General features: G+C 41.3%; 1 pseudogene; it reads right to left on the bottom strand.

The window, feature by feature from the left end:
- Positions 1-23051: 23051 nt before the first annotated feature.
- Positions 23052-23151, bottom strand: LOC121100015 (annotated as a pseudogene).
- Positions 23152-24233: the final 1082 nt, after the last annotated feature.

Raw genomic sequence — 24233 nt, 5'->3', positions numbered from 1 at the left:
CGAAAATGAGCACGTCTGCCTTGTGAGAATCAGAGATGGCGTGAGCAAAGCACCTGGGGCACTGCAGGTGCACGCCACGTGACCACCGAGCGCTGCCTTCGTTTCCCCGCGAGCGCGCTGGCCCTCCTCTCCGGCCTGTCTCCGCGAATGGCCCCGGTGTCTTAGTCACGCGGGCCGAATGACAAAGCAGTACTCGTGTGTAGGTCTCTCAACGGTCTGTTGTGGTTTTTGCTGTGGTGGTAAGAGAGACATAACACAAAATCGACCATCTTCAGCAGCCATCTTTAAGTGTGGAATCCAGTGGCATTAAGTGCGCTCACATGGCTGTGTAGCCATCGCCAGAACTTTTCCATCCTCCCCAAATTAAAACTCTGTCTGTGTTAAACAGCACCTCCCCATTCCTCCCTCCCCTCAGTCCCTGGCAGCAGCCGCCTTCTGAGTCTCTGAAGCTGACTACTCTAGGTGCCTCTTAGAAGTGGGATCAGACAGCATCGTCCCCTTGGGTCTGGCTTAACGTCCCTCAAATCTCACTTATGTTGTAACACATGTCAGAATTTCCTTCTGGATAATATTTAAGGCTGACTAATATTCCATTGTATTTATAGACCACGTTTAAACAATCCACTCATTGGGCTGTTTTCCAAAAGGGTTTTTGGAAGGGAAATTAAGGCATGAACACACATCACAGAAGAGTGCAGAGTGTAGAGCGTAGAGGAAACCATGTCTCCTCCTGGCCCCTCAGTCCCCAGCCCTCTGATTTTCCTTCAGCAATGACCTTCCACTTCACCTTCCTGTCTGAGCCCACTGCCCAGACTGTGCTTTCTGGAAGCTGTCCTGCACACACCGCCAGACGGGTGTCCTAAGGTGAGCCCTCACTCCCAGGATGCCCACCAGCTGGTGCCAGCTGACCCATACAGCGTAAGTCCCTGACACCACGGCTGCTTTCTCTCCCAGATGCCTAAGAGACCTTCTCCTCACCAGAGTCAGTACCAATGACTCCTTTCCTAGAAAGATGTCTGGACTATTCCTGCCATCCCAACAGGAATTCCTCTCTTCCTCCTTGTGCTTCTGCGCCACTGACCCAGCTCTGTAGCACCAATCTCTCCCAAGGTAAGTCAGCTCCTGTCAGGAAAGGAAGCTCATTTATCCTTGAGTGTGCTCGGGTGACTTCTCCACACAGGCCTGGGTGCCGAGACTGGCCTGAGGGGGTGTCCCTCAGCTTCTCACAGCATCTGTCTCCTCAGAGCCCCGGGGATTACGGTTCTTCCTCAAAGGCTTGTTGAGGTAAACCCAGTTGGTGTTTAATCAGTGCGGGCCCCCTCCATGGCAGCAGGAGTGGCTGTTAGGTGCCAGGGTGTGTGATACTCACCCACCAGGACAACTGGACCCTGGTGTCCTTAATGTTCAAGGATCTCCCTTTCAATACAACTGAAGGGAGGAAAGTGGGTGGCTTTGGATGAGGAGGGCCAGTTCTTGTATCAGGGAAGTGGGGGAGGCATGAGTGTCTTGTGATGCCCCATCCTGGGGACTGCCCAGAGGCTTCCACAGAGGTGAAGGGCCCCTGGAACTGGGTTGAGGGACAAGGTCACATGCTGAGGTCTTCACAGAAGCTGCAGCCCACCAAGGCCCACCTTTGCTTTCACCCTCCTCTCTCCCAACTATCTCCAACTCTTTCTGTGGGGTCGTGGGAGGCAATGCCAGAGGATGGGGCAAGAATGCACATAGCCCCTGGTCCTGCCCCAGGGCCAGAACATTCAGATCAACATGGCCTCCCCTCTACATGGATGAGTTCTTCTGGTGCTTTCATACGTGACGGGGCAACCAGAGAGACCTCAGCTCAAAAAGGAAATCTGCTCCTTTACCATTCACCCATTAGTAACAACGTTTGTGAAACACCAAGTGTCAGGCACGGTCCTCTGGGGCATCACCTGCTGTTGAGCAGACGTAGAACCCCTCCCACTGTCATCCTCCCCTTTGTCTGGTGCCTCCTATTCCTGAGTCTGGCTGCTCAGACTCCCTCAACCGCCCTCCTCCCCCGGGGTCCAGATGCCAGCTTTCTCTACATAATGATGCTAATTCTCTTCTTTCTCTTGCTTTTTGCCTTCCTAAATTTTGTGGACATGTCTGATCATTCGTCACTTTCTCTCCCCATTTCTTCGTCTTCCGGATTTGTGCCTATTTCGATCCTGTCATTAACTTTTCGTGGTGTTTCCGACAGGAAGCAGAGATAAATTCTGGTGTTGCAGCTCCCATACCTAACTAGAATTGCCTTCCAATTTCATCTTCACTTGGAATGTTTTCACAATGATTTATGGAGCTTGGATAATGTTCAGTTATAAAATAGTATTTGTTTTCAGAAATTTGGAAAATTATGGAAGTATTCAGAAGAACATAAAGATCAGTCATAATCCCAGAAATGCAGAAATAACCACTCTCAACGTTTTGCCGCATGTATATATATTCTTTAAAGGAAAAAAATGTCGCCTCTTTCTGCTTTTTTGAATTTGGTGCTGACACTTGGGGGCTGCTGGCCACTGAAGAAGGCCTTTATCACTGGGAGGCACTTGTCAAGCCTTGCTTGGACACCCCAGAGATTCACTGTTACACTGACTGGTGCCTCTCCTTATCCCTCCCGGCCCATTTCCCTTAGTCTGCACTGCCCACTTCCACCCACGGTTCAAACCTTCAGTTTCCGGAGGAGGGTGATGAGGGAACATGGAGGGCCCCTCCCAACCCCGTCATCCCCAGGGAGCGTTCTGCCAGGAGAGAGGACTAGAAGAAAAGCACGTCACGGCGTTCCACAGTCGCCTGCCTCCTGCCCCTGGCTGTTGTCTGGTCCTAGGTGATCCCTGATGGGGGGATTTCGGGATCCTTTGGGAGTCACTGGTTGGGGCAGAAGGTGGGTAGTCCTGTAAATGGGTAGCTCTTTAATCCGCCAAACCAAAATGACCCACGACCACCTGAGTCTTAGCATGCTGAAGTTCTGGATTCGTAGGCCAAACATGGAAAACGTTTACACCGAAGGTCAAAGAAACACAAATCAGAAAAGCGATGAAATGCACGCTCCCACCCTTGCTCAATAAATTGCAGATACTTTCAAAAAGAAAATCGCCAGTGAGACAGGGAGTCGTGTATTGCTGTTGGGTGTGTACACTGACAAAATGCTTTGGGAAAGTAGTTTTCCAATAGTATTAAGAAGCTGAAAATGTTTATACTTTTTGATGTAGTCGTTTTACTTATGCAACTTGAACGTAAGGAAAGAATTCTAAGTGTCATAAAGCGTTCTGCACCAAAATATCAGTTGCAGCATTATTAGTGATGTCAGAAATGGTAACAGTATAATCTAAATGCCCAACAGTAAGGGCATAGTTTCATGAATACTATTTGTGAAAAGTTTATTACGATATGACCAAGTGATTGTTATTGAAACAAGTGAAAACAGATAAACCCAGTATTTAATATATAGTTTGCTGATGGCTGTCAAGACAAAAGTAATAATATTGAGAAATGGGAAAAATACTAGTTATCTTTTTAAAAAATATTTTGTTTTTTAAAGTTTATCTGTTTTTTTTTTTTAGTAATCTCTACACCCAGTGTGAGGTTTGAACTTATGACCCTGAGATCAAGAGTCACATGCTTTTCTGACTGAGCCAGTCAGGCGCCCTAATACTAGTTATCTTTGAATGACGGGGGACAGAAAAGATTTTGTTTTTTTCTCCCTATTTTTCTGTATTTTATAAGTTATCTATTATCCAGTATTACTTTATAATTGGAAAAACAACAGTAAAACTACTTTTTAAGGAAAGGAAAAGCCAGTTATACTTTAGTTAAGGGCTACTGTATATTCAGATCAGAGATTTATTTTTTAAAATATTTTTTAAAATATTTTATTTATTTGAGACAGAGAGAGTGAGTGAAAGAGAGAGAGCAGGAGCAGGGCGAGGAGGCAGAGGCAGAGGGAGAAGCAGGCTCCCCACTGAGCAGGGAGCCTGATGCAAGGCTCCATCCCAGGACCCTGAGATTATGACCTGAGCTGAAGGTAGATGCTTTTCTTTTTTTTTTTGGAGATTTTATTTATTTATTTATTTGTTCGTTTGTTTGAGAGAGAGCAAAAGCAAGAGAGGTCACAGAGGGAGAGGGAGATGAAGACTCATCACTGAGCAGAGAGCCTAATACAGGACTCGATCCCAGGACCCTGGGATCATGGCCTCAGCCAAAGGCATATGCTTAACCAACTGAGCTACCCAAGCTTCCCAGGCCTTCTGTTTTAGGTTTTTGTTTTTTTTAATAATCAGCCTAAAATAATACACCGGCCAAAGATACACACTTTGGGCTGGCAAATTTTGCTTCCCTATAATCCCACCACTGAAACTTGTCAGAGAAGTTTCATAGCCCAGAAGCTGAGTTGGTAGACTGTTTCATTTTATTGAAATAGTTTCTTAGTCCCGACAATAGGTTGGTTCACTAAATTTATTTCAGGAAGTGGTGATGCAAGTGTAATCCCAAAGTTAGGCCCATGGTTCAAATAAGTATTAAATAAGAGGCCTGCTATGAAAATAGGAGAAAAACAATGGTTAATGACTGGAGCAAATTATAAATCCATTTTCTGAGTTCTGAAGGTAACCAATCAAGAAGATTTTTAGGGGCGCCTGGGTGGCACAGTGAGTTAAACGTCCCACTCTTGGTTTCAACTCGGGTCATGATCTTGGGTCTTGAAATTGAGCCCTGCTTTGGGCTCCATGCTCATTGCAGAGTCTGCTTGGGACTCTCGCTCCCTTTCCCCTTGCACTCTTTTCTCTCTCTGTTTCTCTCAAATAAATCTTAAAAAAAAAAATTTAGATGTCTGGCTTGAGTTCTTATGGGGTGAAGGTAGGAAGTGGCAATCTGTTAGATTTTCCTGGTTTGCAGTTGTAGCAACTGGCATGAAGATTATCCGTACAAGAGCTGTTGTGGTGAGGTAACCCACAAGAGAGTGTAAAATACATAGCCCTCACAAGATCCAGGAAGTTCACTTCCAAAGTTAGCCTAAGAAAGATTTACCCACAAATGGGGTGCATCGCACATTCTGACCTGTCAAATTAGTGACCTCATCCGATTTTTCTTTTCTTTTCTTTTTAAGATTTTATTATTTATTTGAAAGAGAGAAAGAGAGCACAAGTGGGGGTGAGGAGGGGCAGAGGGAGAAGAAGAAGCAGACTCCCTGTTGAGCAGGGAGCCTGATGTGGGGCTCAATCCCAGGACCCTGAGATCATGACCTGAGTTGAGGGCAGATGCTTAACTGACTGAGCCACCCAGGTGCCCCCTCATTAGATTTTTCTTATATGCACATTAATAGCTTTAGCTAAACCTTGGGTCTCTCAGAGCCAAACTGATACCTAAGAGGAATGTACTGTGTGGCTGGGTATTGTGTGATTTTTTTTGTTTGTTTGTTTTTTTTACAGAGTATCTGTTGCAAAGAAATTTTCTTGAGGTGGGTTACCTAGCGTCAATCTAACGTATTCCATGACCAACTTATCCTAACATAGGAGACTTTGGGTTAGGGGGCAAGCACCCTAACAGATCTTAAATGCCTGACCTGTGTCCACCAATTTTGTGGCTTTGGCTTGCAGGATGTCCCTTAGCAACAGCCTTTATCTCATGTGCACATTAACTCACAGCATAGTTCGACTAAACAGACACCGGTCTGGTGAGAACTGTGAACTCACCGGTCTGTCTTGCCGGCTCTAAGAGCAGGCTAATTGGACCTTTGCCTGCATTCTGCCCTATCATCTTGCTTTTTATGACAAACAACACAACAGACAGAGACAAAGAAAAACAGTGACTATCTTTGGGAGGGAAAGGAGCCATAAAGTGCAAAAAAATGCAGCCCTCACAGGATCCAGAAAGTTCACTCCCAAACAGCCTAAGAAAGATTTAGTTGCAAATGGGCTGTGACCCACATTTCTGCCCAGCCATATCTAGCCATAAATGGGGTGTAACCCACATTTACAAAGAAGGTTGAAATGACAATGGCCCCTTATGGACCAGGACCCTTATGACATATTTCCCTGAGAGCTGGTAATGTTGGACAAAGAGTAAAGTGTGTTTAAATAGTTGACTACCAGATCCACAGCCTCTTTGGCTGTCTGCCTGATGCATGCCAGTACATGCATCCTCTGGTTGGCAGAGTCCAGAGAGAATGTTCTCACTGGTCATAAAGCCATGGTCTTAAGACACAGAACAAGGTGAAAGGAAAACCTAATCAGACCTATTGTTCTCCATGCTTTACAACAAATGACACAAAAGAGAGAGACAAAAGAAAGCAATGACCATCTCTGGGAGGAAAAGGATCAATACAAAACAAGAACACCCAAGGAACTAGTTTACAAATATTTTTTTCTTGCAATTCTATATTTAGAAAGAGAGAGAAAAAGGACTCTCATCATTTTCATTTCCATAAGACCCCACAGACAGAGATCTAGGAGGATGATGTGGTAAGAAATCTTGTCACCCACCAGCTTTTATCAGGTGTCCCAGTATCTCTCAGCTGCAGCACCTCAAAGTGAACAATGTCCAGACAGGTAAGTTCATCCCGTGGACTATACCAACTGTTGGGGAGGAAAAATTTTCCTTTACCCTTCAATATTCTTGCTAGTCTAAGAATTGTATTGACGTGAGAAAGATTAACAGAAGAAAGTAAAATTTAATTGTGTATGTACAGGGAATCCACATAAACATAGGATATTCCAAAAACAGGCAAAATGAAGTGCATATGTCATTTTGGACTACAGAGATGGGATAGAGGCCCAGGGCCTCAAAGGGAAGGGAGGTAATTTACAGGAAGAATGAAAAGAGTGTTTGGTAAACAAATGTTTGCTGGCCATCCAGAAACAATGGCACAAAAAGAGAACTTTGATCAAACAGGCATTGCTGTATCCTCCCTATCCACCACCACTAGTTCATATTATGTAGGAATCTATGGTGACAGTTCTTTTCTGGAGCAAGTCCTCTATCTAAATTCTTTTAAGCATTTGAGAGGAAGGTTGAATGTTCTTCCTGGACCTTCTGGTTTTTGTTTTGTTTCATTTTGTTTTTTAAGATTTATTATTTATTTGAGAGAGAGAGCACAAGCGGGAGGGGCAGAAGGAGAGGGAGAGGGAATCTGAAGTAGACTCCATGCTGAGAACTGAGCCTGATGGGAAGCTCAGTCTCATAATTCTGAGATCATGATCTGAGCTGAAACCAAGAGTTGGATATTCAATGAGCTGTGCTACCCAGGTGCCCCAGGCCTTCTGTGTGTGTGTTTTTTAATTATTATTATTATTATTATTATTATTATTATTATTATTATTTAAAGATTTTATCCATTCATTTGACAGAGAGAGAGAGAGCACAAGCAGGAGGAGTGGGAGAGGGAGAAGCAGGCTCCCCGCCAAGCAAGGAGCCCGATTCAGGGCCTGATTCCAGGACACCGGGATCATGAACGGAGCTGAAGGCAGATGCCCAACCGACTGAGACACCCAGGAGCCCCATATTTTGGTTTTTTAAAAATAATCAGCCTAAAGTAATCCACATGCCAAAGGCACACATTTTAGGGTGGAAAATTTTGCTCCCTTATATCCCTTGGTCTACACGCCTCTGTTCCTGTTAACTCAGGCTCAGCCTTCAGATCTCAGCTCCAGCTCCCTTCTTCTGGGAAGTCTTCCCTGACCACCAGACCAGATTATGTCCTCCTTGTTCTTTTCCTCCATAGAGAGGTCACTACTGTAATTAAATAACCATCCACCTATTGTGTGTTAATGTCTATCTCCTCCTCCAGACCACAGAACCCTGTGGGATTATTTAGTCAACATCTCTGGCAACAAACTGTGCTGGCAGATAGTGAGTACTCAAAGTACATTAGATGAATAAATGAAAGTAATTGATTCTGCCAGCTTGACCAGAGCACAGGGGCCATGGGCTCCTTTTCCTGTCCACTCCCTGGGACTGCTAAAAACCATTTGCTCTCATGGCTGGAGAAAGCAAGCATAGTCTCACTAATGCATTTGCTCAACGAGGATTTATTGAGAGGCTGCTTTGTGCCAGTATTCTAGGCTTTTGGAATTTACATAGGCAGTGAACATACCATCAAAACCCTGCCTTCATGGGATTCCATTCTACACTAAGGGAGACATACTGAGCAAATAAACAGGAAGCTGTTTTAAGCTGGTGGTAGAGCCGAAAGGAATTTGGGGGAGAAATGGAGGTGAGCTGCGATTTGAAATGAAATGGTTGGGAAAGGCCTTCATGAGAAGGTGGCTGTTGAGCAAAGACCTGCATGAGGTAACAGAGCAGGCTATGTTGCAATCTGGTGGTGGAGCACGCCAGACTACATACACCCTGCCCAGGCAACTGTGAATTACTCTATAGTGTAACTATGCCCCAAATTATGGGACACACAGGAAAAAGAATTCATTGATTATCTAAAATTCCAATAGTCATATTGAATTATTTCACTTGTTACCATAAGAATGTATTACTATTGTAATTTGAAAAGCAGCACATAATTTTTTTTTAAGATTTTATTTATTTGAGAGAGAGAACGTGCACAAGTGGTGGGGAGGGGCGGGGAAGAGGGAGAAGCAGACTCCCCACTGAGCTGGGATCCCGATGCAGGACTTGATCCCAAGACCCTGAGATCATGATCTGAGCAGAAGGCAGGCGCTTAACCGACTGAGCCACCAAGACCCCTCCCCCTTTTAAAGATTTTGGATTGCATAAAATTTTAAGATAAATAAACATGAGGCATTCTTTAAGGAATCTTTATGCCCAAATATAAAAGTAAAGCTAATAATCTACACCCAGCCTACTGCCCTCTGAGGTAACCACTCCTCTGAGGTAACCATTACTAATTTCCTGAATACAGCCCTCTTCTTCCTCCTCTTTTGCATGTGTACACATTTGTACTAGCTTCCTAGGGCTGTGGTCAAAATGTTCCATAGACTGGGTGGCTTAAACAACGGAACTTTTTTCTCTCACAGCTCTGCAGGCTGGATGTCCACGATCAAGGTGTCAGCAGAACCACGCTCTCTCTGAAGATTGCAGGGGAGGACCTTTCTTGGCCTCTTGCAGCCTCTGAGAGCCCAGGCATTTCTTGGCTTATAGCAGCATAACTTCTATCTCTGATTCCATTTTGAGGTCTTGCTCTTGCTTTTCCAAATTCCCTCTTCTTAGAAGGACACGGTCATTGGACTAGGGCCTGTCCTCTCCCGGATGGCTTCATCTTAATCACATCTGGAAACCCCATCTCCAAATGAGGTTGCACTCACCGGTACTAGGCATTAGGAGTTCAACGTATCTTTTAGGGGGACACAAGTCACACAGAACACTTTGCTTCAAGGACTCCAAACCATCCCAAGGTTGCTGGATTTTTTTGCTGGTGGTGACCAGCATTGACCCCATTACTGCAATCTTTTTCTCTAATTTGCTCCTCTCCAGCCACAGTCTCTGAGGTTATGTCTCCTTCCTCATTCCTATTCTTGCTTATTTTTACATGTGCTCTTGATGTAATTGTTGAATGTTAGAGAGGTCCGGAGCCAATGGCCAAGAAAAAATTCTTGAGACGTCTTTGGTGCAAAAATGTGATTTTATTAAAGCCTGGGGACAGGACCTGTGGGCAGAAAGGGCTGCTGCACCAGGGTTGGGAGGAGCAACTGATTATATACCTTGGGGTTGGGAGAAATAAAGGTAAGAGAAGTTCCAAAAGGATTTTCATATGCTAAAGAAAACTCACAGGATCCGGGAGGACTGTTCTAATCTGCCTATCTCAAGTATTTGTCAATGGGCTGCAGGTTATAAGGACTTTTAATTTTGTGTACATTTCTTTCTGCCTTTGTTTTCCATATCACTCTTTTTTTCCTTAATTGGGCTCATAAAAAGTTAACCTATTTTATTGGTCTTTTCAAAGTTTTAGTTTGGATTTATTGATCACTGCTTTCCTCTCCTCCTTCTCCTCCTCCTCCCCCTCTCCCTTCTCTTCCTTCTTTGGTTTGTTTTCTATTCTATTAGTTTCAACGTATCATTTATTAATCCTTTCCTTCTCCTTTTATTCTTTTTTTTTTTAAGTTTCTTTCTTTCTTTCTTTCTTTCTTTCTTTCTTTCTTTCTTTCTTTCTTTTTTTGAAGAGTTTATGTATTTATTTGACAGGTGGAAAGACAGTGAGAGAGGGAACAGAAGCAGGGGAAGTGGAAGAGGGAGAAGCAGGCTCCCCGCTGAGGAGGGAGCCCAATGCAGGGCTTGATCTTAGGACCCTGAGATCATGACCTGAGCTGAAGGCAGACACTTAATGACTGAGCCACCCAGGCACCACTTTTATTAAGTTTCTTAATGTGATAGTTATTTTCTATGTGATCTTTCTTCTTTGTTGTTTTCTTTGGCAATGAAATAACTTAAACTTGTTTATTTTGTTCAGCTCGACTTTTGATGCATCCTACAGGTTTGGGTATAATTCTTTTATATTACTTACAAGAATTGATACATTGTAAAGGAGGGAAAAAAACTCCTCCTCTTAGGTTCAGTAGGAGGGGCCAATAAATCAAACTGATAAAAGGCAGATTAACAGGAGTAAAAAAAAAAAAAAAAAAAAAACCAGGGGCGCCTGGGTGGCGGAGTCCTTAAGCATCTGCCTTCGGCTCAGGGCGCGATCCCCGCGTTCTGGGATCGAGCCCCACATCAGGCTCCTCTGCTAGGAGCCTGCTTCTTCCTCTCCCACTCCCCCTGCTTGTGTTCCCTCTCTCACTGGCTGTCTCTCTCTATCAAATAAATAAATAAAATCTTAAAACAAACAAACAAACCCAGATTTAATCACATCCCTACACACAGAAGTCCACAATGAAATGTGAGTCAAGAAGGCAGTTATAATTGGGGCTTACAGACCATTTTTACAAAGGGTGATAAAGTGTTAAGAAGAGGCTAAACAAACAAAAAGGGGTTTGGGGCTGCTGAGGGTAAGTGCTCCGGGGAAGTCATTAGGCAGTGTATGGTAAGTAAGGGCTGTTCACTAAGATTTGTTTTGCAGATAAGAGTCATTCCAGATGATAAGAGTTGCCTCTTATCTCAGGAGTAGTTCTCTTCCTGCTATAGGAGAGACGTCCTCACAAATGGAAATTTATGTTACCATTGCAAAGGGAAATTTATATCTTGCTTTCAGACAAAAAGATGGAGGGCAGGGAGCTGTTTGTCTTCAGCTCAAAACAATCCTTATGCCAAAGTAGCATATTTTGGGGTGACAACTCTGATCCCCTTAATCTCCTCTGAGCTCAGAATTATTGGGGTGTGTATTTTTTTTTTTAAAGATTTATTCATGAGAGAGAGAGGCAGAGAGAGAGAGAGAGTGGGGAAGAGGAAGAGGAAGAGAGAGAATCTCAAGTAGACTCCCCTCCCAGTGCAAAGCCCAACTCAGGGCTCCATCCCATGACCCCGAGATCACGACCAGAGCTGAAATCGAGAGCAGCTGCCTGACTGACTGAGCCACCTAGGCACCCCTGGGTGTCTTTCTTAATTTCCAAGTAGTTAAAATTTTGTGTTTGTTTGTTTATAGTACACGCGATCGGGGAGGAAGGGGCAAAGGCAGAGGGAGAGAGAGAATCTCAAGCAGACTACACGCTGAGCGTGGACCCCACGTTGGGCCCCATCCCATGATCTGGAAATCACAACCTGAGTCAAAGCTGAGAGTCGGATGGCCAACTGACTGTGACACCCACGTGCCCCTCTGTTTACTTTGTATTATTTTTACCAACCATGTTGGATTACAATCAGAAAAATAGGCTGCTACTTTTTTGAATTTGTTATTATTATTATTGGTTTTTGGGGTTTGTTTTTTTATTTTTGCCAAAGACATGATCAATTTTTGTAAGTGCTCCATGGACATAAAAAATTTTTCTATATGAGGGGCATTTCTCTATTTATTAAATTGTATATAAATTATATTATCTACTTTCTTTACATAGTTCATTAATTTTTATCTATTAGGCATATTTTTAGTTTTTAAAATGTATTCAGCTCCTAAATTGTCTAGTGCATACAGGTTTATAACTATTATATCATCTTCATTAATTGTGCCTTTTATCATTATAAATGTCCTCTATCTAGGTTGATGGACCTTATCTTAATTTTTTACCTTAATTTTTACTAATTTTGCTTTGTTTGCTTGTAACTGCTTGGTGCCTCTTTGTCCCTTTAATTTCAACCTTTATTTATCACTGTTTCATCTGTATTTATTATCAGCACATAGTTTTTTTTTTTTTTTTAAGATTTATTTATTTATTTATTTATTTGACAGAGAGAAATAGAGAGAGAGCACAAGCAGGGGGAGGAGGGAAGGAGAAGCAGGCCCTCCACTGAGCAGGGAGCCTGACGTGGGGGTCAATTCCAGGACCCTGGGACCACTGCCCAAGCCAAAGGCCGACACTTAATCGAGTAAGCCATCCAGGCACCCCTAACTCTGTCTTCCTTTGGGAAAATTCAGTCTGTTTCTTTCTTATACTCCAGATTTTACTGAAGTGCTATTTATTATCCCATTTATTTATTTATTTATTTATTTTACAGATTTTTATTTATTTATCTGAAAGAGTGAGTGAGAGAGAGCACAAGCTGGGGGAAGAGCAGAGGGAAATTAAGAAACAGTCACCCCACTGAGCAGTAAGCAGGGAGCCCAATGTGGGGCTTGATCCTGGGCCTCTGGGATCATGACCTGAGCTGAAGGCAGATGCTTAACTGACTGAGCTACCCTTTAATAGGTGTCCCTATTAATCCCCCTTTTTAATTGGTGAGTTCTATGTACTTTTTAATGTTCTACTGCTGATTAGTATTCACATTTCTCTCTGATAACTGTTTTCACCTCTGAAATTTACCTTCCCTACAGCTTTCTTCTCTCCCAAAAGAACTTGTGTAAATCAATATTTTTCAAACGTTGTGTTTCAAATTAATTTAGTGGATTGTGACTGAGATAGGGAAATTGGGGTGCCTGTCTGGCCCAGTTGGTGGAACATGTGACTCTTTTTTTTTTTAAGATTTTATTTATTTATTTGACAGAGAGAGAGACAGCCAGCGAGAGAGGGAACACAAGCAGGGGGAGTGGGAGATGAAGAAGCAGGCTTCCAGCGGAGCATGGAGCCCGATGTGGAGCTCCATCCCAGGACCCTGGGATCAGGCCGTGAGCTGAAGGCAGACACTTAACGACTGATCCACCCAGGCGCCCCTGGAGCATATGACTCTTGATCTCAGGGTCATGAGTTCAAGGCCCACGTTGGGTGTAGAGATTACTTAAAAATAAAATCTTAAAAAAGAAGAGAGAGATAGGGAAAATGAAGGGATCCCATGAAGAACTGCCTTTTTTGCTCCTTTTCTTACTTCTATTCTTTTTTTTTTTTAAGATTTTACTTATTTATTTGAGAGAGAGAGCGAGCGTGTGAGAGAGCACGAGTGGGAGGGATGAACTGGTTCCCCGCTGAGCAGGGATCCCGACGTGGGGCTCGATCCCAGGACCCCGGGGTCACAGACTGAGCTGAAGGCAGATGCCTAACCGACTGAGCCACCCAGGTGCCCCTCCTGCTTCTATTCTTTCTAGGACTCCCACTCCCACCCTACATACACAACTTATGTCTTCCTTGTAAAGGTCAAGGAATTAATGATTTTTTTTTTTCTTAATCTAGGCTCCATGCTGGGCATGGAGCCCAACACGGGGCTTGAATTCAAGATCCTGAGATCAAGACCTGAGCTGAGATCAAGAGTCAGACACTTAACCACCTGAGCCATCCAGGTGCCCCAGAGTTAACGATTTCTTTGGAGTCTTCCAGCCCAGTAGATAACATCTAAGGAATGACTAGGTGGGGTTGTCATGAACATTTTCCAAGACCACTGACTCACCGAGACCCCTGGCTCCAGGGCATAAGTGATGTGGAGGACCCCTAAATACTTACCTTTGTTTCTGGATGCCTGAGCAGACACATCACATGAACTGGAACACAATCCTCCATAAAAATCCCAGACTCCAAGCAAAGACAAGACTCCTCTTCTTTCCTTTCCGAGTCTCCTGGACACTGTCTGTATTTACACGCTCTCTCTATATCTTCAGTGAAGTCTGCTCTCACTTCCTTCTGGCTCAAGCTTGATTTCTATCCTTCCAGCAAGCCTGCATCATGATCACTTTTATTTTTTTTTATTTTTATTTTTTTAAAGATTTTTTATTTATTTATTCGACAGAGATAGAGACAGACAGCGAGAGAGGGAACACAAGCAGGGGGAGTGGGAGAGGAAGAAGCAGGCTCATAGTGGAGGAGCCTGATGTGGGGCTCGATCCCATAACGCCGGGATCATGCCCTGAGCAGAAGGCAGACGCTTAACCGCTGTGCCACCCTGATCACTTTTAAAAGAAAAAAACAACTATAATAGAAAAATATCAGAGAGCATTAAACAAAGCAAGAAAACTTGTTTCAAAAAAACTGTGCCTTTGATTATATGTGGGGGGTGTGTGTGTGTGCACTTGTGAACTGGATCAGGATATAAAATGCATTTCCTCATAGGAGTCCCAGTCAAAAGAAGTTTGAAATCTACTCATTTAATTTTTTTTATTTTAAAAGTTTTTATTTATTTGTCAGAGTGAGAGAGAGCTCGAACAAGCAGAAGCAGGGGGAGCGGCAGGCAGAGGAGAGCAGACTCCCTGCTGAGCAAGGAGCCCAATGCAGGGCTTGACCCCAGGACCCCAGGATCATGACCTGAGCGAAAGGCAGTTGCTTAACCGACTGAGCCACCCAAGCATCCCCAAATCTACTCATTTAAATGTACTCGTGTTACTTATAAGGTGAGAAAAGATCAAGTGAGGCCTAGTCTGTTCAATGAAACTCATGAGCATGGAATTATTATTTTTTCTCTTAAAGCTAATTTTCACTTTAAAAAAAAAGAGAGCTGAGCCTTGAAAGAAATTTAGAGCAACGATTCTCAGACTTATGTGTGTCTCAGAATCACCTGGAGAGCTTCTTAAATCATGGATTCCTGGGCCCCACCCAGAGCTTCTGAGTAGGAGCTCAGGCTTGAGGCTCATGAGTCTGCGTTTCCAGCAAGCTCCATGGTAATGGCGATGTTGCTGGCATGACAGCCCTGTTTAGCAGCACTGATTAACAACAATGATTCTCAGACTTGAGCACAGACCAAAATCACCTGGAGGGTTTGATAAAACAGAGCGCCTGGCCTAGCCCCAGTTTCTCCTTTAGTAGGTTTGGAGTGGAGCCTAAGAATTTGCAATATTAAAGGCTATTAAATGAAAAAGAAAACCTTTCTCTTCATCCTCAACCTCAGCAAACTAGCCTGTGGAAAATATAAGTTTCTTATTATGGCTTTATATATTGCCTTATCGTTTTCATAGATGGCATCTCCATATTGAAATTCTTTGAGACATAGCTTTTTTTAAAAAGATTTTATTTATTTACTTGAGAGAGAGAGAGAGACAGAGGGAGCATGAGCAGGGCAGAGGGAGGGGGAGAAGCAGACACCCCACTGAGCAGGGAGCCCAGTGTGGGGCTTGATCCCAGGCCCCGGGGATCGTGACCTGAGCCAAAGGCAGACACCCAACTGACTGAGCCACCCAGGCACCCCCTGCTTTTTTATTTAATAGTGTAGTGAGGAGACCTTTTGATAGAAGCACATGTAACCAGCTTTGGTCTTTATAGCTGTATAGTAAGTCTACTGTATGAATATAGAATAATTTAATTAACCCATCTCCAAATTATGGACATTCAGGCTGTTCCTTTTTTTCCCCAACTATAAGAAACAAAGCATATTAAAAACTGATGAGCAAAAACTCAATAGAAAGATGGGTAAATAGCACAGACAAGGAAAGACAAACAGCCCTAAATGTAGAAAAAGATGTTTAACCTCATTTATTAGTGAACTGTAAATGAGAACTCCAGTAAGATGCCAATACCATCTTTCACTTATCAGATGGACAAAAATACAAATGTTTGACCCCACACTTTGTTAATAAGGCTGTGAGGAAACAGGCCCTCTTATACATTGTTAATGAGGGTACAAAATGGTGCAACTATTTGGAGTGAATTTGGCTGACAAAATTTCATAAGCCTTTACTCCTTGGTTTAGCAATACTACTTCCAGGCATTTACCGAAGACGTACCTCCACAAATAGATAGCAACCTGTGCGCGGGATTACTCATTACAGCACAATTTATAATAGCAAAAGATCAGTTCAAATTCCCATTATTAAGGGACTGATTGAATAAAATATGGTACATCCATCCTGTTGCAATCGTTTGTTAATTTTGTTGATTTTTCTATGTCGATCATATTTTCACAAAATGATAGCTTATCTCTTTATTTCCAATCCTTATATTGCTTACTTCTTTTCATCTTCTAATAGCATTGTCCAGCATATCTAGTATTTTATTATTTTTTAAAGATTTATTTATTTGAGAGAGAGAGAGAGAGAATGCAGGCAGGAGGGGCAAAGGGAGATGGAGTGAGAGAATCTCAAGCAGACTCCCTACTGAGTGCAGAGCCTGATGCAGGGCTTGATCCCATGACCCCAAGATCATGACCTGAGCTAAAATCAAAAGTCTGATGCTCAATTGGCTGAGCCACCTAGGCGCCCCTCTAGTATAATTTTGAAGAGTAGCCAAAGCAGTAGACAACTTGTTATTTTTCATTAATCTTAAAAGAAATGCTTCTGAAGTTTCTCCATTGAGTTAAAATAAATTTTTAAAAATTCACTGAATTCAGCTAAAGCTAATATCTTGTATTGGATATTCAAATATATGTTCATATATGACATCAATCTAATTGACATTTTTTATAAAGTCCTTGTTCAGTATTTATTTATTTGCTTGTTTGTTTGTTTATCTTAGGTGAGCTGGAGCCCACTCGGGCTTAAACTCACGACCCTGAGATCAAGACCTGAGGTGAGATCAAGAGTCAGATGCTCAGATGACTGAGCCACCTAGGTGCTGCCTCATTCAGTTTTTGAATTCAGACTTCTGGTAGCCTCATAAAATGAACATGGCAATCTTTGCACATTTTCTATTTTCTTAAACAAACAATATATAAGAGTTATCTATCCCTTTGGAAAGTTTGGTATAAATCCTCTGTAAAACTGTCTGGGCCCACATGCTTTTTTGGAAGAAATGTTTATTTGCAATTTCATTATCTTTAATGCTTATTGGACTATTCTAATCTTCTCTTCTACTTTCATCAACATTACACTTTTTATTTTTCTACAAATTTACCCACTACTTGTGGGTTTTAAAATATTGGTGTATACTTGTTATAAAATTATTTTGTAATGTATTTTTTAAAATATTTTATTTATTTATTTCAGAGAGAGAGCACGAGAGCACGAGCGGCGGTGGGGAGGGATAGAGACAGAGGGAGAGGGAGAGGGAGAAGCAGGCTCCCCGATGAGTGTGGAGTACTGCACGAGGCTTGATGCCAGGACCCCAGATCATGATCTGAGCCGAAGGCAGATGCTTAATCGATGAGCCACCTAGGCACCTCAAATTATTTTCTAATTTAAATCTCATTTTTATCTACAGTTATTTCTCCTTTTCCATTCTGTTTCTATTTACTTCTTTCTTTCCTTTTTTGTTTAATATCTTGACCGACTTTTATTTTTTTGAAGAACCAATTTTGGTTTTATTAATTTTCTCATCATTTTGTTCTTAATTTTATTGTTTTCTACACATTCCTAAGCAATAGAGGGTAGACAAGGGACTTGTCTTTTTGCATTATTTGAATCTTAAAGCTGCTTGTATACAATGTTATAAAAATACAATGCATTATAAAAATAAACTGATGGGGAAACATAATAGTAACTCAGCTTCAATAGTAACAGAACACTAAAAAATCAAGTCAATGAAATAAGTAGTGTTGTGTTGCTTCTTTACACACAGTTATACTTTTTTACTTCTTAATGTATTATCCGTACAAGCATAGTAATCAAATTTTGAATCAATCAGCATATTGTATTAAGTGTTTATTAGATTATAGGAAAAAGAAGGTAGCAGATGATACAGATTTAAGGTTAATTGTTGGTGAGGACTGAAGAATTAAAGATGGCGCTCCAGGAGAGAGGTTTTATAGTTGTTTCAGTTCACTGTTTTTATTTCCCTCTTACTGTTATTTTTAAAATATTTATTTATTTAAGTAATCTCTACACCCAATGTGGGGCTTGAACTCACAAACCTGTGATCAAGAGCTGCATGTTCCACTGACTGAACCAGCCAGGTGCCCCTTTTTATTTCCTTCTTAAAGTTTTCATTATGAAAAATTTCAAACACATAGAAAAGAATAGTATGATAAGCACTCATAAAATACTTAGATTTCACAGTTGTTGACATTTGGACACCATGCTTCATCTCTTTGTTGTTGTTGAAGTATTTCAAAGCCAATCATACCCATAATTTGTAGTGTAGCAAGCACCTCCAGAAAATAAAGATCTTTTCTTATATAACCATAATAACATTGCTCCACTTAACAAATTTAACAAGAATTTAAAAAATATACTGCTCAGTCCATATTCAGACTACTGTAATATTCCCCAAATGGCTTCTACAGTTGTTAATTAATTTATTATTTTTTAAAAGATTTTGTTTATTTGAGAGAGAGAACAGAGGGACAGTGAGAGGGTGAAGCAGACTCCCCACTGAGCAGAGAGCCTGATGTGGGGCTCGATCCCAGGACCCTGAGATCATGACCTGAGCTGAAGGCAGTTGCTCAACCGAGCCACCCAGGCACCCCTATTTTTATTTTTTTAAAAGTCTATTTAAGTGATCTCTACACCCAACATGGGGTTCAAACTCATGACCCTGAGATCAAGAGCTGTATGCTCTTCTGATTGAACCAGCTGAGCACCCCCTCCCCTCCAGTTGTTTTCTAAAAATCATGATTCAATAAAGGACATATATTACCTTTAATTGTTAGGACTCAAGTCTCTATCAATCTAAAACAGTCTGACTCTCAGTTTTCCCCATGACTCTGACTTGTTGAGGAGGTCAGGACGTTTATAGAATGCCTCAACTTCTAGATTCATCTGATTGTTTCCTCTTGATAATATTTATCTTGGTCTTCTCCTTCTATATTTCCTGTAAATTGGAAGTTAGAGCTAAATCTTGATTGGACTGATTTTAAATATTTTGACAAGAATTGTTTCATAGGTCATGTTGTTTACTACATATTACACCACACCGGGTGATACAAAATGTGTGGTTGTTGCCCCTATTTACTGAGAGTGATTTGTGGGCAAGGGTGGTAATAGCATGCATTGAACAATTATATGAAAGATGGGATAATAGTTTGACACCATGCAAATATAAAGTTCTCCATCAGACTTTTTCTTTCTCCATTAGACTTTTGCAACTAATGGTTATATATCTGCTGATAATTGTCTGAATCAACTATTTCATAAAAGCTGACAAAACTTAAACTTCTATCACTTGTTCTACATCTATTAGCTGGTATCCTCTAAAGAAGGGCTTTCCCTCATCACTTGGGAATATTTGGCTACTCTGATATACATTTCTTACTGGAAAGGTGACGTAAATGCTTAATTCTTTCCCCTTAATTAACATCTTTCTAATAATGGGTTAGTGGAAACCATTTCAACTTCGGCTGGTGGGAGCCCCGTTCTGGGTTTGCTCCTGGATCCCTTTGACACAACCCTGCCTTTGAAGACTTTGCTTTTTTTCAAAACAAGTATTCCTAGGCTTGCCTTGAACAATCCCAGATCCAAACCTGGCATCAGCCATCTCTCCATGAGTCCTTGGTTCCTTTTTGTAAGGAATGATATCAAGAGGTCAATATCTAGGTGTGGCTTGCTGTTTGACCTTCATTCTTTTGGTGCACTCATTCCATCTTCTCCAAACAAGAACAATAGTCATAACTTTTGTTTATTTAGTGTCACCTATACACAAGGTATTCTATATATATTAATGTAACCAGTTTATTGATAAGTGTCACACATGAATTACATTAAGTGATTTTATTTCTTATCTCATCCCCTTTCAACTAAACTCTGACAAGCCTTTCCTTCTCATGCCTAAATGACATCGGAGACACCTACCATTATATTTCCATCACTTGTTGTCAGTGAAACAATCCAGTCTCATTTAACTCTTTATTCTTCACATCTAATTTAAAGCAATCTTCCTTCCTCTTTGTAAAGTAGGCTACAGGGACATTGTGTGGGGCATGGTCTGCTAATCGACTCCCTCTTACTTGTCCTACTTTTAGGTTCTAACTCCTTGGGTATTGGAGATGGAAAATAGATGGTGAAAAAAGGCAAATGTCTTTTTTTTTTGAGATGATGTATTTTTAAAAAATTTTATCAATTTTATTTTTTAGTGGGGGGCAGAAGGGAGAAAGAGAATCTTAAGCAGGCTCCACACCCAGCATAGAGCCAGACATGGCACGGGACTTGATCTCATGACCCTGAGACTATGGCCTGAGGTGATATCAAGAGTCAGACACTTAATCAACTGAGCCAAACAGGCACCCCGAGGTGATTTCTTTATTGAGATATAATTCATATATCATTAACTTTCCATTTTTAAGTGTGCAATTCAGTATGTTTTTGGTATATTTGCAAGGCTGCAACCATCATCACTACTTTCAGAACACTTTCATCACCCCAAAATAGAGATGATCCCCATTAGCAGTTACCCCCCAGTGCCTCCCAACCCCCAACCCTCCTTCCGCCCCAGCCCTGGGGAACCACTCATCTACTTCCTGTCTCTTTGGATTTGCTTATTCTGGACATTACATATAAACAAAATTATACAATACGTGGCCTTTTATTTCTGCTTACTTTCACTTACCCAAATATTTTTTAAGATTTACTATCCATGGCTCAATAATATTCCATTGTATGGATACATCACATTTTATTTGCCCATTCATTAGCTGATGGACATTTGGGTTGTCTCCAATCCCTAGCTACTATGAATGATGCTATGAACCTTAGTGTACAGGATTCTGTGTAGATACAATGCTTCAATCTATTACGCATACCCAATGCTTCTGTTGGGTATTTACCTAGAAGTAGAATTGCTGGATCATATACTAACTCTACGTTCAACTTTTTGAGAAACTGCCAAACTGTTATTCAAAGCAACTGTATATAAATGTACCATTTTATATAACCAGGAGCATTGTATGAGAGCTCCAATTCTCCACATTCCCACCAACACTCAGTATTGTCTGTTGTTTTTGAAATTATAGACATTCTAGTCTGTGTGGTATCTATTTTTTTTTTTTTAATTTATCTGACAGAGAGCACAAGCAGGAGGAGCGGCAGGGAGAGGGAGAAGGAGGCTCCCCGCTAAGCAGGGGGCCTGATGTGGGGCTCCATCCCAGGACCTTGAGATAATGACCTGAACTGAAGGCAGATGCTTACCTGACTGAACCACCGAAGGCGCCCCTCTCAGGGTGGTTTTGATTTGCATTTCCCCAATAACTATTGACATTAAGTATCTTTTCATGGGCTCATTGGCCATTTGCATATTTCTTTGGAGAAATGTCTCTTCAGATCCTTTGCCCATTTTTAAATTAGGTTACTTGCCTTTTTAATATTCTGGATACTAGACATTTATTAGATGTATGATTTGCAAATATCTTCCATTTCTTGGGTTATCTTTTTTCTTTCTTACTAGTGTCCTATGAAATATGGAAGTTTAAAATTTTTTTTTTAATTTTTTTTTAAGATTTTATTTATTCGACAGAGATAGAGACAGCCAGCGAGAGAGGGAACACAAGCAGGGGGAGTGGGAGAGGAAGAAGCAGGCTCCCAGCGGAAGAGCCTGATGTGGGGCTCGATCCCAGAATGCTGGGATCACGCCCTGAGCCGAAGGCAGACGCTTAACCGCTGTGCCACCCAGGCGCCCCTTGGAAGTTTAAAATTTTAATTGAATTCACTTTATCTGTTTTTTTCTTTTGTTGCCTGTTTTTGGTGTCATATCTAAGAAACCAACGCCTAATCTGAGGACAAGGACATTTAAGATTTCTTATGTTTTCTTTGTAGATTTTTACAGTTTAGATCTTACATGTAGGTCTTCAATCTATTTAGAGTCCTTTTTTTTTTTTTTTAAGGAGCAGTTTTAGATTCAAGTCATTTTTTATATATGGTGTGGAGAAGGGATCCAACTTCATTCTTTTATATGTAGCTATCCAATTGTCCCAGCACCATTTATTGAAAAGACTATTCCTTTCTCATTGAATTATCTTGGCACCTTGTTGAAAATCAATTGAGCATAGATGCATGGGTCTATTTCTTGACTCTTAATTGCATTCCACTGGTCTATCCTTAGCCAGCACCACACTATTTTGATTATTGTAGCTTTGTAGTAAGTTTCAAAAATCAGGAACTGTGAGTCCTTCAACTTTGTTCTTTTTTTCCAAGACTTTTGGTTTCTCTTGGTCCTTTGCATTCCCATAGGAATTGTAGCCTCAATGTGTCTGTTTCTGCAAAGAAGGCAGTAGAGATTTTGATAGGGACTGCATTGAATCTGTAGATCATTTTGGAGAGCATCCCCTCCCCTTTTTTTTAAAGATGTATTTATTTATTTGAGAAAGAGAATGCATGTGAGTGGGCGGAGGGGCAGAAGGAGAGAGAATCCTTCCAGCAGACTCCCCATTGAGTGGGGAACCCAAAGTGGGGCTTGATCCCAGACCCCAAGATCATGACCTGAGCTGAAACCAAGAGGTGGCTGCTCAACTGACTGAGCCACCCAGGTGGTCCTGAAGAGTATGTTAACAATATTAAGGCTGCTGGTCCATTTATTTAGGTTTTCCTTACTTTTTTTCAACAATGTTCAGTATACAAGTCTACTTCTTTTGTTAAATCTATTCCTTAGTATTTTATTCTTGATGCTATTATAAGTTGAATTGCTTTTTTAACTTGATTTTTAGAGCAAATGTCTTTTTACTTCGTTGGGAGCAGCTGGAATTCTCTGTGGTTGTTGTTGTTTTACTTAGTAACACTGACTGACCACAGGGCCTTCTGTGGGCAGGTATCCAAAGTCGGGATCTCTCATGGGACACATGTGTGAGCTCTTTGCGTGTCAACCTTGTGCAGGAGCCATGCTAATCTTCTCTGTTTTGTTCCAATTTTAGCATATGTGTTGCCAAAGCGAGCACTGTGTGAGCTCTTAGGAGGTCCCCACAGATCTCCATAGAGCATAGTATCCTTGGTACAGGATATCAATCTTTCAGTTCCAGGATTCCAACTTTGCCACTCACTGCCCACTGGCACATCCCATAGCCTCTTTCTGGATTTTCTTTCTTGCAGTATGCATCTCTTTTTTTGGGGGGTGGTGGTGGTGGTTCAAGAGAAATAGCTCAAATATAGTTAGCTCCTGTTGTGTTTACTTGACAGGCAGGGGCTTACTTTCCAGATTATTTTTTTTAAGATTTTATTTATTTGTCAGAGAGCGAGCGAGCGAGGGAGCACAAGCAGGGTGAGTGGCAGGCAGAGGGAGAAGCACCATAACAAAAAAGTAAAAAACTCAAATTCCAGATGAGGAGAAGGTATTGGCTGCATATAGCTATGAAAGATTTATATCCTGACTATAAAATAATTTCTAAAAATCTATAATAAACCGATAAACTGTTCATCTGAAAAGTGACCCAGGCAGAAAAGGAGATCCAAATTGCCAGTGAATACATGGAAAGACACTCACTCCCATGAGGAATCAGGAAAACAAATTAACACCATAAGGAAATATAATTTTAGACTCTTAAAAATTAGTAAAGAATTAAAAACTCTGAAAATATGTAGTGCTAGTATCTGACACTCTCATATTCTGCTGTTATTTCTGAGATCTTTTTGTCAAATTGAAGATATGCATATGCTAAGACTTCATAAATGTCACTAAAGAAACTTACACATACAAGCATAAGTAGAGAGTTTTATAAAAATGTTTATATAGCAAGGTTAAAAAAATTCCAGCAAACATAACAAAACAAAAACCCTGGAAACTCACTAGATGTCCATTAATAGGAGATTAGATAAATGTCAAAATATTATACAGTAGAATACCACAAAGTACTTGAAAATAAATTAACACTTCAGCTACCCTCTTTATCCATAGGATGTTTCTCAAAAACATAGTATTGAGAAAGAAAGGGGGGGGGGTGTGAGTTGCAGAAAGATATATACAATATGATAGCACTTATATAAACCTTAAAATATGAAAACAATACTAAATATTACTTATAGA

This window comes from Ursus maritimus, unplaced genomic scaffold (genome assembly GCF_017311325.1).
Source record: "Ursus maritimus isolate PB19 unplaced genomic scaffold, ASM1731132v1 scaffold_1, whole genome shotgun sequence".
Lineage (NCBI taxonomy): Eukaryota > Metazoa > Chordata > Mammalia > Carnivora > Ursidae > Ursus > Ursus maritimus.
Note: the sequence above shows the minus strand (reverse complement) of the source record. Positions and strands in the feature narration are given on the sequence as shown.